Source organism: Phyllobates terribilis, unplaced genomic scaffold, assembly GCF_046119375.1.
Source record: "Phyllobates terribilis strain yellow unplaced genomic scaffold, ASM4611937v1 Scaffold_87__1_contigs__length_6367161, whole genome shotgun sequence".
NCBI classification, from domain to species: domain Eukaryota; kingdom Metazoa; phylum Chordata; class Amphibia; order Anura; family Dendrobatidae; genus Phyllobates; species Phyllobates terribilis.
The window spans coordinates 5,763,604-5,778,510 of NW_027362847.1; positions in this window are offsets into that span (position 1 = coordinate 5,763,604).

Sequence of the window (14,907 nt, forward strand, 5' to 3'; positions counted from 1 at the left end):
ACCTGACAGGTAAATTACAAAAAGGAGATAAATACCAATGGAAATTCTTTGAAAATGTGATCAGTTTATTTTTATTAAGCATAAAACACGTTTTCCTGGAATATCCCTGTGTTTCCAAATAAATACTAGTAGCGCAGTGAAGGATGGACATGGTGGAACAGGTTTCTATTAAAGTGCTTGAGCATATATTATGGATGCACCAAAATTCTGTAGTATAATAAAGCCTGCATCTTGGAGGGTTTCGTCCATATCTGGAGTAATATTAATAAAAATGTGGAGTTGGTGCGTCCCTAGTATACTGCTATATCACTAGTGACACAATGGGACACACACAAAGCACTGTGTGCTGCCACCTAGACAGGGTAGCTGCTCAGCAGTGAGGGGTGCGGATTCGGCACAGATTGTCTATGATGACAGATATGTTGAGCTGTCCTCCACATTTATCTGATCGAAACTAGAGGGCTCCACAGCAAACAATCTTAGCATATCCAGTTCTAGGGGATGCATGCAGCCACTGATCACCAGGGAATGAAGAGGACCTCCAAAGTCAACAGTGCTGAGTTGCTGCAGAGTGCCCGCACCAAGGGGCATACATAAGATTCATGGGTCCCCATAGCAGAAGTTCTAATTGTCCCCCCGCCCCCTTCCCAAAACAAAAATATAAAAAATTCTTGGGGTCATAGAAGAGCAGATCTCACAACTTTCCAACCTTTACATAGTAATGTTCCTCCTGCTGAAGTGCTAGATTCCTTTTTCATTGCCCCATAAATATGATGCCAACAAAAGTTTCCCCCAAACACAGTATGATATCCCCATGGTGAATTCCTCCACATGTGCAGTATGATGACCCTACTGTACCCCACCTCAACTCCCAGGGCAAAGTATGGTGACCCCAACACTTTATGATCCCCACACCTGTGATCCCCACACAGCCCTCCATGCAGTATAGTGGGCCTAGCATACAGTATATGGCCCCACACCTCTCCACACTCCACAGAGTATAATGCACTCCCCATGATCCTCCACAGTATAACACATTCATCATGGTCCTCCACAGTATAATGCATTCACCATGGTCCTTCACAGAGTATAATTCACTCGCCATGGTCCTCCACACAGTATAATGCACTCGTCATGGTCCTTCACACAGTATAATGCACTCGCCATGGTAATGCACACAGTATAATGCATTCGTCATGGTCCTCCACACAGTATAATGCACTCGCCATGGTCCTGCACACAGTATAATGCACTCGCCATGGTCCTGCACACAGTATAATGCACTCGTCATGGTCCTCCACACAGTATAATGCACTCGCTATGGTCCTGCACACAGTATAATACACTCCCCATGGTCCTCCACGCAGTATAATACACTCCCTATGGTCCTCCACACAGTATAATGCAGTCCCCATGGACCTCCACGCAGTATAATGCACTCCCTATGGTCTTCCAAGCAGTATAATGCACTCCCTAGGGTACTTCACACAGTATAATACGCTCTCCATGGTCCTGCACGCAGTATAATGCACTCCCTATGGTCCTCCACGCAGTATAATGCACTCCATATGGTCCTCCACTCAGAATAATGCACTCCTTATGGTCCTCCACGCAGTATAATGCACTCCCTATGGTCCTCCACACAGTATAATATGCTTCCCATGGTCCTCCACACAGTATAATGCACTCCCCATGGTCCTCGACAGTATAATGCATTCACCATCTTCCTCCACACAGTATAATGCACTCGCCATAGTCCTCCACACAGTATAATGCACTAACAATGGTCCTCCACTCAGTATAATGCTCTCCCCATGGTCCTCCACACAGTATAAGACACTTCCCATGGTTCTCCACACAGTATAATGCACTCGCCATGGTCCTCCACACAATATAATGCACTCGCCATGGTCCCCCACACAGTATAATGCATTCGCCATGGTCCTCAACACAGTATAATGCACTCCCCATGGTCCTCAACACAGTATAATGCACTCCCTATGGTCCTCCACACAGTATAATGCAGTCCCCATGGTCTTCCACGCAGTATAATGAACTCCCCATGGTCCTCCACGTAGTATAATGCACTCCCTATGGTCCTCCACGCAGCATAATGCACTCCCTATGGTCCTCCACGCAGTATAATGAACTCCCCATGGTCCTCCACGCAGTATAATGCACTCCCCATGGTCCTCCATGCAGTATAATGCAGTCCCCATGGTCCTCCACGCAGTATAATGAACTCCCCATGGTCCTCCACGCAGTATAATGCACTCCCCATGGTCCTCCACGCAGTATAATGCACTCCCCATGGTCCTCAACACAGTATAATGCACTCCCTATGGTCCTCCACACAGTATAATGCAGTCCCCATGGTCTTCCACGCAGTATAATGAACTCCCCATGGTCCTCCACGCAGTATAATGCACTCCCTATGGTCCTCCACGCAGCATAATGCACTCCCTATGGTCCTCCACGCAGTATAATGAACTCCCCATGGTCCTCCACGCAGTACAATGCACTCCCTATGGTCCTCCATGCAGTATAATGCACTCCCCATGGTCCTCCACGCAGTATAATGCAGTCCCCATGGTCCTCCACGCAGTATAATGAACTCCCCATGGTCCTCCACGCAGTATAATGCACTCCCCATGGTCCTCCACGCAGTATAATGCACTCCCCATGGTCCTCAACACAGTATAATGCACTCCCTATGGTCCTCCACACAGTATAATGCAGTCCCCATGGTCTTCCACGCAGTATAATGAACTCCCCATGGTCCTCCACGCAGTATAATGCAGTCCCCATGGTCCTCCACGCAGTATAATGAACTCCCCATGGTCCTCCACACAGTATAATGCACTCCCCATGGTCCTCCACGCAGTATAATGCACTCCCCATGGTCCTCAACACAGTATAATGCACTCCCTATGGTCCTCCACACAGTATAATGCAGTCCCCATGGTCTTCCACGCAGTATAATGAACTCCCCATGGTCCTCCACGCAGTATAATGCACTCCCTATGGTCCTCCACGCAGCATAATGCACTCCCTATGGTCCTCCACGCAGTATAATGAACTCCCCATGGTCCTCCACGCAGTACAATGCACTCCCTATGGTCCTCCATGCAGTATAATGCAGTCCCCATGGTCCTCCACGCAGTATAATGAACTCCCCATGGTCCTCCACGCAGTATAATGCACTCCCCATGGTCCTCCACGCAGTATAATGCACTCCCCATGGTCTTTCACCAAGTATAATGCACTCCCTATGGTCCTCCACACAGTATAATGAACTCCCCATAGTCCTCTACACAGTATAATGCACTGTCCATGGTCCTACATGCAGTATAATGAACTCCCCATGGTCTTTCACGCAGTATAATGCACTCCCTATGGTCCTCCACACAGTATAATATGCTTCCCATGGTCCTCCACGCAGTATAATGCACTCCCCATGGTCCTCGACAGTATAATGCATTCACCATCTTCCTCCACACAGTATAATGCACTCGCCATAGTCCTCCACACAGTATAATGCACTAACAATGGTCCTCCACTCAGTATAATGCTCTCCCCATTGTCCTCCACACAGTATAAGACACTTCCCATGGTTCTCCACACAGTATAATGCACTCGCCATGGTCCTCCACACAATATAATGCACTCGCCATGGTCCCCCACACAGTATAATGCACTCGCCATGGTCCTCAACACAGTATAATGCACTCGCCATGGTCCTCAACACAGTATAATGCACTCCCTATGGTCCTCCACACAGTATAATGCAGTCCCCATGGTCTTCCACGCAGTATAATGAACTCCCCATGGTCCTCCACGCAGTATAATGCACTCCCTATGGTCCTCCACGCAGCATAATGCACTCCCTATGGTCCTCCACGCAGTATAATGAACTCCCCATGGTCCTCCACGCAGTATAATGCACTCCCTATGGTCCTCCACGCAGTATAATGCAGTCCCCATGGTCCTCCACGCAGTATAATGAACTCCCCATGGTCCTCCACGCAGTATAATGCACTCCCCATGGTCCTCCACGCAGTATAATGCACTCCGCATGGTCTTTCACCAAGTATAATGCACTCCCTATGGTCCGCCACACAGTATAATGAACTCCCCATAGTCCTCTACACAGTATAATGCACTGTCCATGGTCCTACATGCAGTATAATGAACTCCCCATGGTTCTCCGCGTAGTATAATGCACTCCCCATTGTCCTCAACACAGTATAGTGCACCCCATGGTCCTGTAAGAAGTATAATGCAGCCCCCCAGAGGGTAAAACGCAGCTCCCCCTCCACCATAGGGTAAAATGCAGCCCCAGTCCTCCAGTATTATCAGTATACACTGATTTAAAAATGAATAAATAAATACATACTTACCCCTCCTCATTCTTGGCTGCTTCAGTCTCTGCACCGCGTCTCTCTCAGCAACTCAGGAGCTGCCAGCTCCACTGTCTGACACAGCGTGGCGCGTCATCATGCTGCTGCGTCAGACGCAAAGGCGTAATGATAGGAAAGGGGGGTGTCACATGATGCTCCCTCCTCCATCATTGCCGGCTCCAGGGTTTCGTGGGCCCCGGGCGAAAGACTCTCAGTGGCCCCTTTAACACATACCACAATTCATGATGCAGAGATACTGCAGAGAAATATAGGTATACAACACAGGGCCCAGCCTGCTCCCTCATCCTTCACATATGCAAACACACACACACACACAGTACACAGACACGCACGCACACACACAGTACACAGACATGCACACACACAGTACCCAGACATGCTCACACACACACAGTACGCAGACATGCACACACACAGTACACAGACATGCACACACACACACACAGTACCCAGACATGCTCACACACACACAGTACGCAGACATGCACACACACAGTACACAGACATGCACACACACACAGTACCCAGACATGCACACACACAGTACACAGACATGCACACACACAGTACACAGACATGCAAACACACACAGTACACAGACATGCACACACACAGTACACAGACATGCACACACACACAGTACCCAGACATGCACACACACAGTACACAGATGCTCACACACACACAGTACGCAGACATGTGCGCACACAGTACACAGATGCTCACACACACAGTACACAGACATGCGCACACACAGTACACAGATGCTCACACACACATAGTATGCAGACATGCACGCACACACAGTATGCAGACATACATACATAGTACGCAGATATGCACACACACACTCAGTACGCAGACATGCGCACACACAGTACACAGATGCACACACACATAGTACGCAGACATGCGCGCACACACAGTATGCAGATGCACACACAGTATGCAGACATACATACACAGTACGCAGATATGCACACACACACTCAGTACGCAGACATGCATGCACACAGTACGCAGACATGCACACACACAGTACACAGACATGCACGCACACGGTACGCAGACATGCACGCACACGGTACGCAGACATGCACGCACACGGTACGCAGACATGCACACACACAGTACACAGACATGCACGCACACAGTACGCAGACATGCACACACACAGTACACAGACATGCACGCACACGGTACGCAGACATGCACACACACGGTACGCAGACATGCACGCACACGGTACGCAGACATGCACGCACACGGTACACAGACATACACACACACATGGTACACAGACATGCACGCACACGGTACGCAGACATGCACACACGCGGTACGCAGACATGCACGCACACGGTACGCAGACATGCACGCACACGGTACACAGACATACACACACACACATGGTACACAGATATGCACACATACATTACGCAGACACGCACATACACAGATACGTACACATACAGACATACTTACATATTTAAACACATTCTTAAAAACACATAAAACAGACATAAATATATATACACAGTCATACATACAAGACACATTAGAAATATATTTAACCCCTTAAGGACTGAGCCACTTTGTAGGTTAATGACCGGGCATTATTTTTTTAAATATGACCACTGTCACTTTATGAGGTAATAACTCTGGAACGCTTCAACTGATCGCACTGATTCTGAAATAGTTTTTTTGTGACATATTTTACTTCATGATAGTGGTACAATTTATGCGATATGACTTGCGTTTATTTGTGAAAAAAATGGAAATTTGGCGAAAATGTTGAAAATTTTGCAATTTTCAAACTTAGAATTGTTATGCCTTTAAGTCAGATAGATATGTAACACAAAATAGTTAATAACTAATATTTCCCATATGTCTACTTTACATCAGCATTTTGGAAACAAAATTTTTTTTGTTAGAAAGTTACAAAGGTTAAAAGTTGACCAGCGATTTCTCATTTTTCCAACAAAATTTACAAAATCATTTTTTTTTAGGGACCACATCACATTTCAAGTGACTTTGAGGGGCCTTTATGACAGAAAATACTCAAAAGTGACACCATTCTAAAAACTGCACCCCTCAAGGTGCTCAAAACCACATTCAAGAACTTTATTAACCCTTCAGGTGCTTCACAGGAACTGAAGCAATGAGGAAGAAAAAAAATTAACATTTATCTTTTTTTCACAACAAATGTAATTTAGACTCTTTTTTTTTATTTTTACAAGGGTAACAGATAAAAATTGACCCCAAAATGTATTGTGCAATTTTTCCTGAGCATGCCAATACCCAATATGTGCTGTAAGACCACTGTTTGGGCACATGGCAGGGCTCGGAAGGGACGAAGCGCCATTTGACTTTTTGAATTCAAAATTTGCTGGAATAATTAGCGGACGCCATGTCACATTTGGAGAGCCCCTGATGCGCCTAAACAGTGGAAACCCCCACAAGTGACACCATTTTGGAAACTAGACCCCTCAATAAACTTATCTAGATGTGTGGTGAGCACTTTGAACCCCAGGTGCTTCACAAACGTTTGTAACGTAGAGCTATGAAAATAAAAAAATCTATTTTTTTCCACAAAAATTTTCTTTCAGCCCCAAATTTTTTATTTTCACAAGAGTAACAGAAGAAAATTAACCTCTCATTTTGTTGGGCAATTTCTCCTGAGTACGCCAATACCCTACATGTAATTGGGAACTACTTTTGAGGCACAGTACAAAGCAGGGTTGGACTGGGGTGCCTAGGGCCCACCAGGAGAATTGACTCTAGTGGCCCACACTACAGCTACCATAAACGGTTGTATTACTCGTTCATTTTTTGGCCTCTCCCACTAAAACATGTGCCTTTTAGCAAACTATACAGTGTGTAAAAGAGAACTGTATTGTGTAGTGCACTATATCAAAGTGTTTCTTGTTAACCAACTTATTTATTGTAGTTAACAGAATCTGTCATTTACAATCAGTAGCGGTTTTTCTTACACATGGCCATTCCTTGTCCTAGGTAAACCACCCAGTCCCTCAGCCAACTTAAACAATTTTCAAAGTGAAGAAAAAGTCATAATCATACAGCCTCACTGCGCATGCGCGGGGTATAGAGCGTCATAGCGCATGCGCAGTGCAGCTGAGGACTACACAGCTTCACTGCGCATGCGCGGGGTATAGAGCGTCATTCATAGCGCATGCGCAGTGCAGCTGAGGACTACACAGCTTCACTGCGCATGCACTATGACGCGCTATGTTCCCGGCGCATACGCAGTGAATCTGGTAATCACAGCCTCACTGCGCAGGCGGCCGGACATCTACAAGTGCGCCCCACAATATTACCACTTGTTGGGAACAGGATTCAAATACATGGACGGCGCCAGCAGTGAGTGAATGCTGCGCCCACCCTTGACTGAATATGACAAGCACGTCCCTATGACTGAAAAGGCAGGTAGGATATAAGTATATTAAACATTATAAATTCATTCTAGCTGCTTTGATTTTCATGAAAACAGCTTGTTAGTGATGCACATTGCACCACTACCAACGCTATGGGGGCAGTGTAGAGGGCAGGTAGGACGCGACAGGTTCTCTTTAAAGTGTGAATGACTTGATGCTGTGGGTTCAAATGCAATACCTGTCCCCACATCATCACTGCTGTAACAAACTACAACTCCCAGCAGGCCCTGAAGGGTTAAATCTGATAGTGCATGCTGGGAGTGGTACGTATCAGAGGGTAAACCACTCAAATTATTATTATTATACATTTTATTTTAGCAGTGCAGTGTGTATATACAGATACTGAGAATTACACCCAGTATACAGGACAGGAGAATTGGTTCTATCCAGTGTATATACTGTATATACAGAATAATACATACACAGAGAATTACACCCAGTATACAGGACAGGAGAATTGGTTCTATCCAGTGTATATACTGTATATACAGAATAATACATACACAGAGAATTACACCCAGTATACAGAACAGGAGAATTGGTTCTATCCAGTGTATATACTGTATATACAGAATAATACATACAGAGAATTACGCCCAGTATACAGAACAGGAGAATTGGTTCTATCCAGTGTATATACTGTATATACAGAATAATACATACACAGAGAATTACACCCAGTATACAGGACAGGAGAATTGGTTCTATCCAGTGTATATACTGTATATACAGAATAATACATACAGAGAATTACGCCCAGTATACAGGACAGAAGTGGTACTCTGCAATATATACATATATATATATATAATAATCTCATTTAAAGATTTTTCTGTATTTACTTTGACTCGCCCCCTGGGCCGTGGGGCACTCGGATCCGGGCAGTAGGGGAACGATGGGAGTAGTAGTGGCAACCCGGTTCCGTGGCTCAGGGTGGTCAGGCCAGTGGTAGTCTGTTATGCGCTGATGATTATGTCCGACTAAGCCACCCGTGGATTGCAGTTATTAGGAACCTCCGCTGCATGCAGACCGCTGGGGCTGATGAGGTGTGCAGCTAGGGTAGTGTGACTCCCCACGGGAAGAGTGCGGCCCCAGGGCAGTATAATGGATGGTGGGAGTGATGGTGGTGAGAGTCCCAGTACCGGTAGTGCTGGAGGCGTGAAGGAGCACACAGACAACAGGTTGCAGTCCAGGGCCTTTACTAAAACAGGTAAACTGACCCATAAACAGTCCCAGCTAGGAGGGGACCTGGATGTCTGAGAGCAATGGGGAAATTGGCCCTGGTCAGGGTGAGGGTGTAGGCCTACCGTGCTTTCTGTGCTCCTTCTGGCTATCTCCTCCTTATAGGGTAACAGCCCACGTTCCCGAGCTTTCCGTGTACTCTCGCCTGTATGGCCTGCGACGTGGGTTCCTTTCTGCTCCCGGCCTGGTACGGCTTTACTGGTCCCTTCTGTTGTGGCAGAGCCCCCAGGTTTCTTAGGCCAAGGAACATACAGTCCCCTGCGGACTGGTTATCTGCTGTAGGATGTGGAATCCTCCCAGCCTCAGACACCAAAATCTGGTAAATTAAGTCCTTTATCTGCCAAGACAGGCTCACTTCGCCTCTTGTCTCTGGCTTGTGGCTCTCCTTCTGCCACACTTCCTCTTAGGGTGCAATACGACTGTCCCTCTCTGCTCTGGACACTTCTCAGTGCTGAGACAGGTCCGTCCAGTTCTCTCTGACCCTGCCCCCAGCACCAGCTTTTATAGGGGCAGCCTGCTCCCCCTACTGGCCTGAGACAGGAGGTACTACATGCTAATGTTCCCCTGACTAGAGAACCTCCCCCCTGCTCTCAGACACAGCTTTATTACATTTTGTGGCATCCAGGCCAGGGTGACACATTCCCCCTAGTGAAATTTAGTACTCTGGGACTAAACAATAAACAAAGACAATATGCATGACCATAAAACATTATCAGGAAAGTGACGCACAGATTGAGTTCTTAAGGTCACAGTGTGGTCTGTGACCGGGTGTCCATATCACCAATACAACGGGGAGCCTTAACCGGGTGGGGGTCTGTCCTACCCCAAGTCCTTCACAGTCTTAGTTCATTCCTTGGTTAGGCTCCGAACGCAGTCCATACAAGATTCCGGTTATAAAAAGTCCATAACCTTTGAGTCCTTATGGTAGCTGCAAGAAACTGAAACACAGAATTACCAAACAAGCATGTAACTTGGCAAACAATTCAACATTTGGCAACAGGGTTATTTACAATTTTAGCGCGCTCTATATTTTCCAGCGAGCGGGTATCTGCCCCTTTGTGCTCCTGGTTGGTCTCCTTAACCCACTGTCTGGTGGTGGACCGACTTGGCTTTCCCCACTAGCGTTAGGGGTACAGCTACCAGCTGGGTGTACAGGTAGGGCAGGCAGCTGTCTGCGGGTTCTTTGGCTTACCGCAGGCATGGCAGGCTCACTGTCAGCAGAGGGTTGACTCTCCTGGGCGGCTGATACAGGCTCTTCTGCCTCTGGAATCGCTTGCTCCTCTTCACCTTCCGGCTCTGGTGCAGGTTGTTGCGCAGTCGGTTGCAGGAAATGCAGGACGGGTACCACTATGGCATCATTTATTCGAGTCCAGGACTGAGGGAACTCTCCGAGAACGGTGCTGATCATTTCTTCCTTGTCCTCTGCGGGTTCAAGGTCACTCTGATCCTCTTCTGCACTACGGAGTTGCTCGGGGCACCTTTTGAGGTGGTCTCTGGAGACGGTACTAGTGGTTTCTCCTCCATCCTTGGTGATCACGCACACCTTCGGGTTGTCGTGATCAGACTGAAGTACGGTGTAGGGTTCCCTTTTCCACTGGTCGTCCAACTTATGTAGCCTTCTCTTCCGCTTCAGGACCTGCTCACCAGGTTCCAGGGGACCAGCAGGGGCGTGTTGGTTGAAGAGTTTTTCTTGCCGTTCTCTCACCTTGGCCAGGCTCCTCTCCACACTCTCCTGTACCTTCTTGTACTGCAGTTGCCTTTCCGTATCCCAGTCCGCATCCGGGGAGGTGTCCTCAGGCGTCAGGACTCCCATCTCCAGGTCTACGGGCAGCTTACCTGGTCTGGCTCGCATCAGGTAAGCCGGGGTGCAGTTGGAAGCATTCACCGGGATATGATTGTATAAGTCTATCAGGTCCGGCAGTTCTTCTGGCCACAGGCTGCGTTCCTCCAGGGGCAATGTCTTCAGGAGATCAATGACTATATTGTTCATTTTCTCACACATCCCGTTGGTTTGTGGATGGTAAGGCGTTGTCCGAATCTTCTTACAGCCATAGAGGATGCAGAACTCTTGGAAGATTTCAGCCTCAAACGCTGGACCCAGGTCTGTCAGGGCTTGTTCCGGATACCCGTGTGGACGGCAGAAGTATTGCTGGAAGGCTCTGGCCGCTGTTTGGGCTGTCAAGTCCTTTACCGGGACCACCACTAGAAAACGGGAATAGTGGTCCACGATTGTCAGGGCATAGATGTATCCTGACCGGCTTGGAGCCAATTTGACGTGGTCCAGAGCTACCAGCTCAAGAGGCTGCGTGGTGACGATGGGCCTCAAGGGTGTCTTCTGGCTGGCACGGTCCTTCCTCCTTAGGTGACAAGGGCCACAGTCTCTGCACCACTTTTCTACAGCCCCTCTCATGCCGACCCAAAAGAATCTTCCTCTTAGCAGGAACTCCAGTTTCTTCCAACCAAAGTGCCCTGCTCTGTCATGGTAAGCCCCCAGGACCATAGCTGCATCCCGCCTTGGGACCACGACTTGCCAGGTCAGCTCGTGCGTCCGGTGGTTGACAATCCTTCTGCACAGCTTGCCTTCGTAGAGGAACAGCTTGCTCTTCTCCTTCCACAGCTGCTTGGCTTCCTCTGGAGCATCCGGATCCATGCGGGCGTCCTCCTGGGTCAGCAGATCTTTCACCAGGCGGATGGCAGGGTCACTATCTTGGGTATCGGCCCAGCTGTGGTGAGGTACGGGATTGATCATCACGGTTGTTAGATCCTCCTCCTTCACGCGGTGGGAGTATTGAGCGGCTAAGTACCGGTGAAACACGGGGAGTTCTACCTCCTCCAGCTCTTCTGGGTCTTCGTCACCTTCAAGTAAGTGAGGCATCCTCGATAGGGCGTCAGCGTTGGCATTGGTTTTGCCGGCCCGGTACTTGATCACGAAGTCATAGTTGGAGAGACGGGCCATCCACCGCTGTTCTAGGGCACCCAGTCTTGCATTGTCCAGGTGTGTCAACGGGTTGTTGTCCGTGTACACGGTGAACTTTGCGGAGGCCAGGTAATGCTTGAAGCGTTCTGTCACGGCCCACACCACCGCCAAGAATTCTAGCTTGAAGGAGCTGCAATTCTCCGGCTTCCTCTCGGTGGGCCTCAGCTTCCGGCTGGCGTACGCGATCACCCTTTCTCTGCCCTGTTGGTTTTGGGACAGTACTGCTCCCAGTCACACATTACTGGCATCCGTGTGGAGAATAAAAAGCTGACCATAATCAGGGTAGGCCAGGATCTCATCCCCCGTGAGGGCCATCTTCAACTGGCAGAAGGACTCCTCTTCCGGTTTATCCCACTTGAAGGGCGGCTTTTGGCTCCTAGACTTAGACTGTCCGATTAGGAGGTCCTGCATAGGAGCTGCCATCCTAGTGAACCCGGGGATGAACCTTCGGTAGTAGCCTACCAATCCGAGAAACTGTCTCACCTATTTGATGTTCGAGGGGCTTGGCCAGTTCTTGATTGCCGTGACCTTGTCAGGGTCGGGGGCCACTCCTTCCGCGCTTACCACGTGCCCTAGGTACTGGACCTTTGGTTTCAGCAGGTGACACTTCGATGGTTTCACCTTCAGACCATAGCCTGCCAGGGCTTCGAACACCTCAGCCAGGTGCTTTAGATGGTCCTCGTAGGTTTTCGAATAGACGATCACGTCGTCCAGATAAAGGAGGACTGTCTCGAAGTTTCGGTGCCCTAGACAGCATTCCATCAATCGCTGGAAGGTCCCTGGTGCGTTGCAGAGCCCGAAAGGCATACAGTTGAACTCGCTCAGTCCCATCGGGGTGGTGAAGGCGGTCTTCTCCTTGTCAGCCTCTGCCACAGGAACCTGCCAGTACCCGCTAGTAAGGTCCAAAGTAGAAAAGAAGTTAGCTGATTTTAGTGCGGCTAAAGACTCCTCTATTCTAGGCAGCGGGTATGCGTCTTTATGGGTGATACGGTTGATTTGTCTATAGTCTACGCACATTCTCATGGTGCAGTCTTTCTTTTTCACGAGAACCAAGGGGGCTGCCCAGGGGCTACAGCTATCTCTAATGACCCCGGCTTCTTTCATTTCTCTTAGCATGCCCTTTGCATTCTGATAATGTGCAGGGGGTACAGGTCTGTGTCTTTCTTTTATCGGTGGGTGGCTCCCTGTGGGGATGTGGTGTTCTATCCCCTTTACTCTGCCGAAGTCTAGTGGGTGCTTACTAAAGACTCTCTCGTACTCCTGTACCACCCGGTAGACTCCTTGTTTTTGGTGCAGGGGAGTGGAGTCAGCACCCACATGGAGTTTCTGGCACCAGTCCTCCTTTTGTTTCTGGGAGCCATTACCCTCCGCCTGTTGAGATGGAGGCAAGGGTTCCACGGCCCTGATAGCTTTGTGTTCGACAACAAACAGTTTGGCGAGTGTAGCGTACCTGGGTAAGTGTACTTCCCTCTCCCCAATGTTGAGGATGGGGACGGGCACCCTCCCATGACGGATATCAACCACCCCCCGGGCTGTCAAAATGGTGGGCCTGCTGTCTGAGTACACGGGTTCTACCATGGCTTGGTAGTCTCTACCTCTCAACCCGATTGCAGTCCGACACCAGATCATCATTTCACTTTTGGGAGGCATGGAAATGGGGAATGGGTCACTCAGTCTTACACTACCGATCTCACCACCAGACAGTTCTACCTGCTGCGGTCTCATCAGGGCTTTTATCTCCTTGTTGAGGACTCTCTGTTGGCTGGAACTAGCATTCACCGCCACCTGTTGTAGAATTAAAATGATCTCTGAAAGACAATTTTCAATCACGTTAGTACCCACAGTTATTTTAGGGTGACTTTCATGACGGTCAATGTCCACAACAATTACTCCCTGTGCCGGCAGTTCAACTTTACCAATCTTAATGGTCATCTCCTTGAACCCCATCTGCTGCACGGGTAAGCCATTACTGGCGATGATGCTCAAGTTACTGTCTGGATACCGTGTGATATCAGCATCAGTCCAATACTGCTTAAAAAGTACATAAGGGATAGTGGTTACTTGCGACCCAGTATCCAGCAAGGCGCTCATGGGGATACCGTCCAGCACCACGGGTAAAACCGGGCGCCCCCCAACGCACTTATCAATTATAAGGGCCTGGTGATCTTATGCCTGGGGGTTGGCCCTCTGCCCCAGGTTGGACCCGTTTAAATTACAGTACCTGGAAATGTGTCCGGGCTGGTTGCATCGACGGCAAATGGGCTGTCCATCCTCTGCGTAGCGGTCGGTGGGCCTCCCTCGGAACGACGGGATCCTCCTCTGTCGACACCACGGGACATCCTCCGGACTTGAAGCCAGCTCGATGGGTCTTGACGGGTCCACTTGTAACGTCTGGACGGTCCTGGTCAACGCCGCGACGCTCCTGGTCAGCTCCTGGACTTGGTGGTGCAAATCTTTCGACGGGGCTTGGTTCAGGGCCTGTGCATCAGCCCCCACGGAGTCCATAGAGGAGGGCGCCGCATCCTGGTGGTAGGTGAGAGCAGGGCGCCGGGGGTTTATAGCACCACTTGTTGCGGATTCACGGAGCACCCTTATGGCCCTGTCCTTGAATTGGGCAAAGGTCAGATCAGGGTTCTGAAAGAACATGAGGCACAGCTGGGTCCTGTGGGCGCTAGAAAGCAGACCTTCTATAAACTGTTCTGTTAGTAGCTTATCCGTTTCCTGCACACTGCCAGGGTCAGCTTGTTGGATGGCCCTCAAGGCTTCCTGCAAATTTAGGGCATAGTCTTTGATGCTGTCCTGTGCCCGCTGC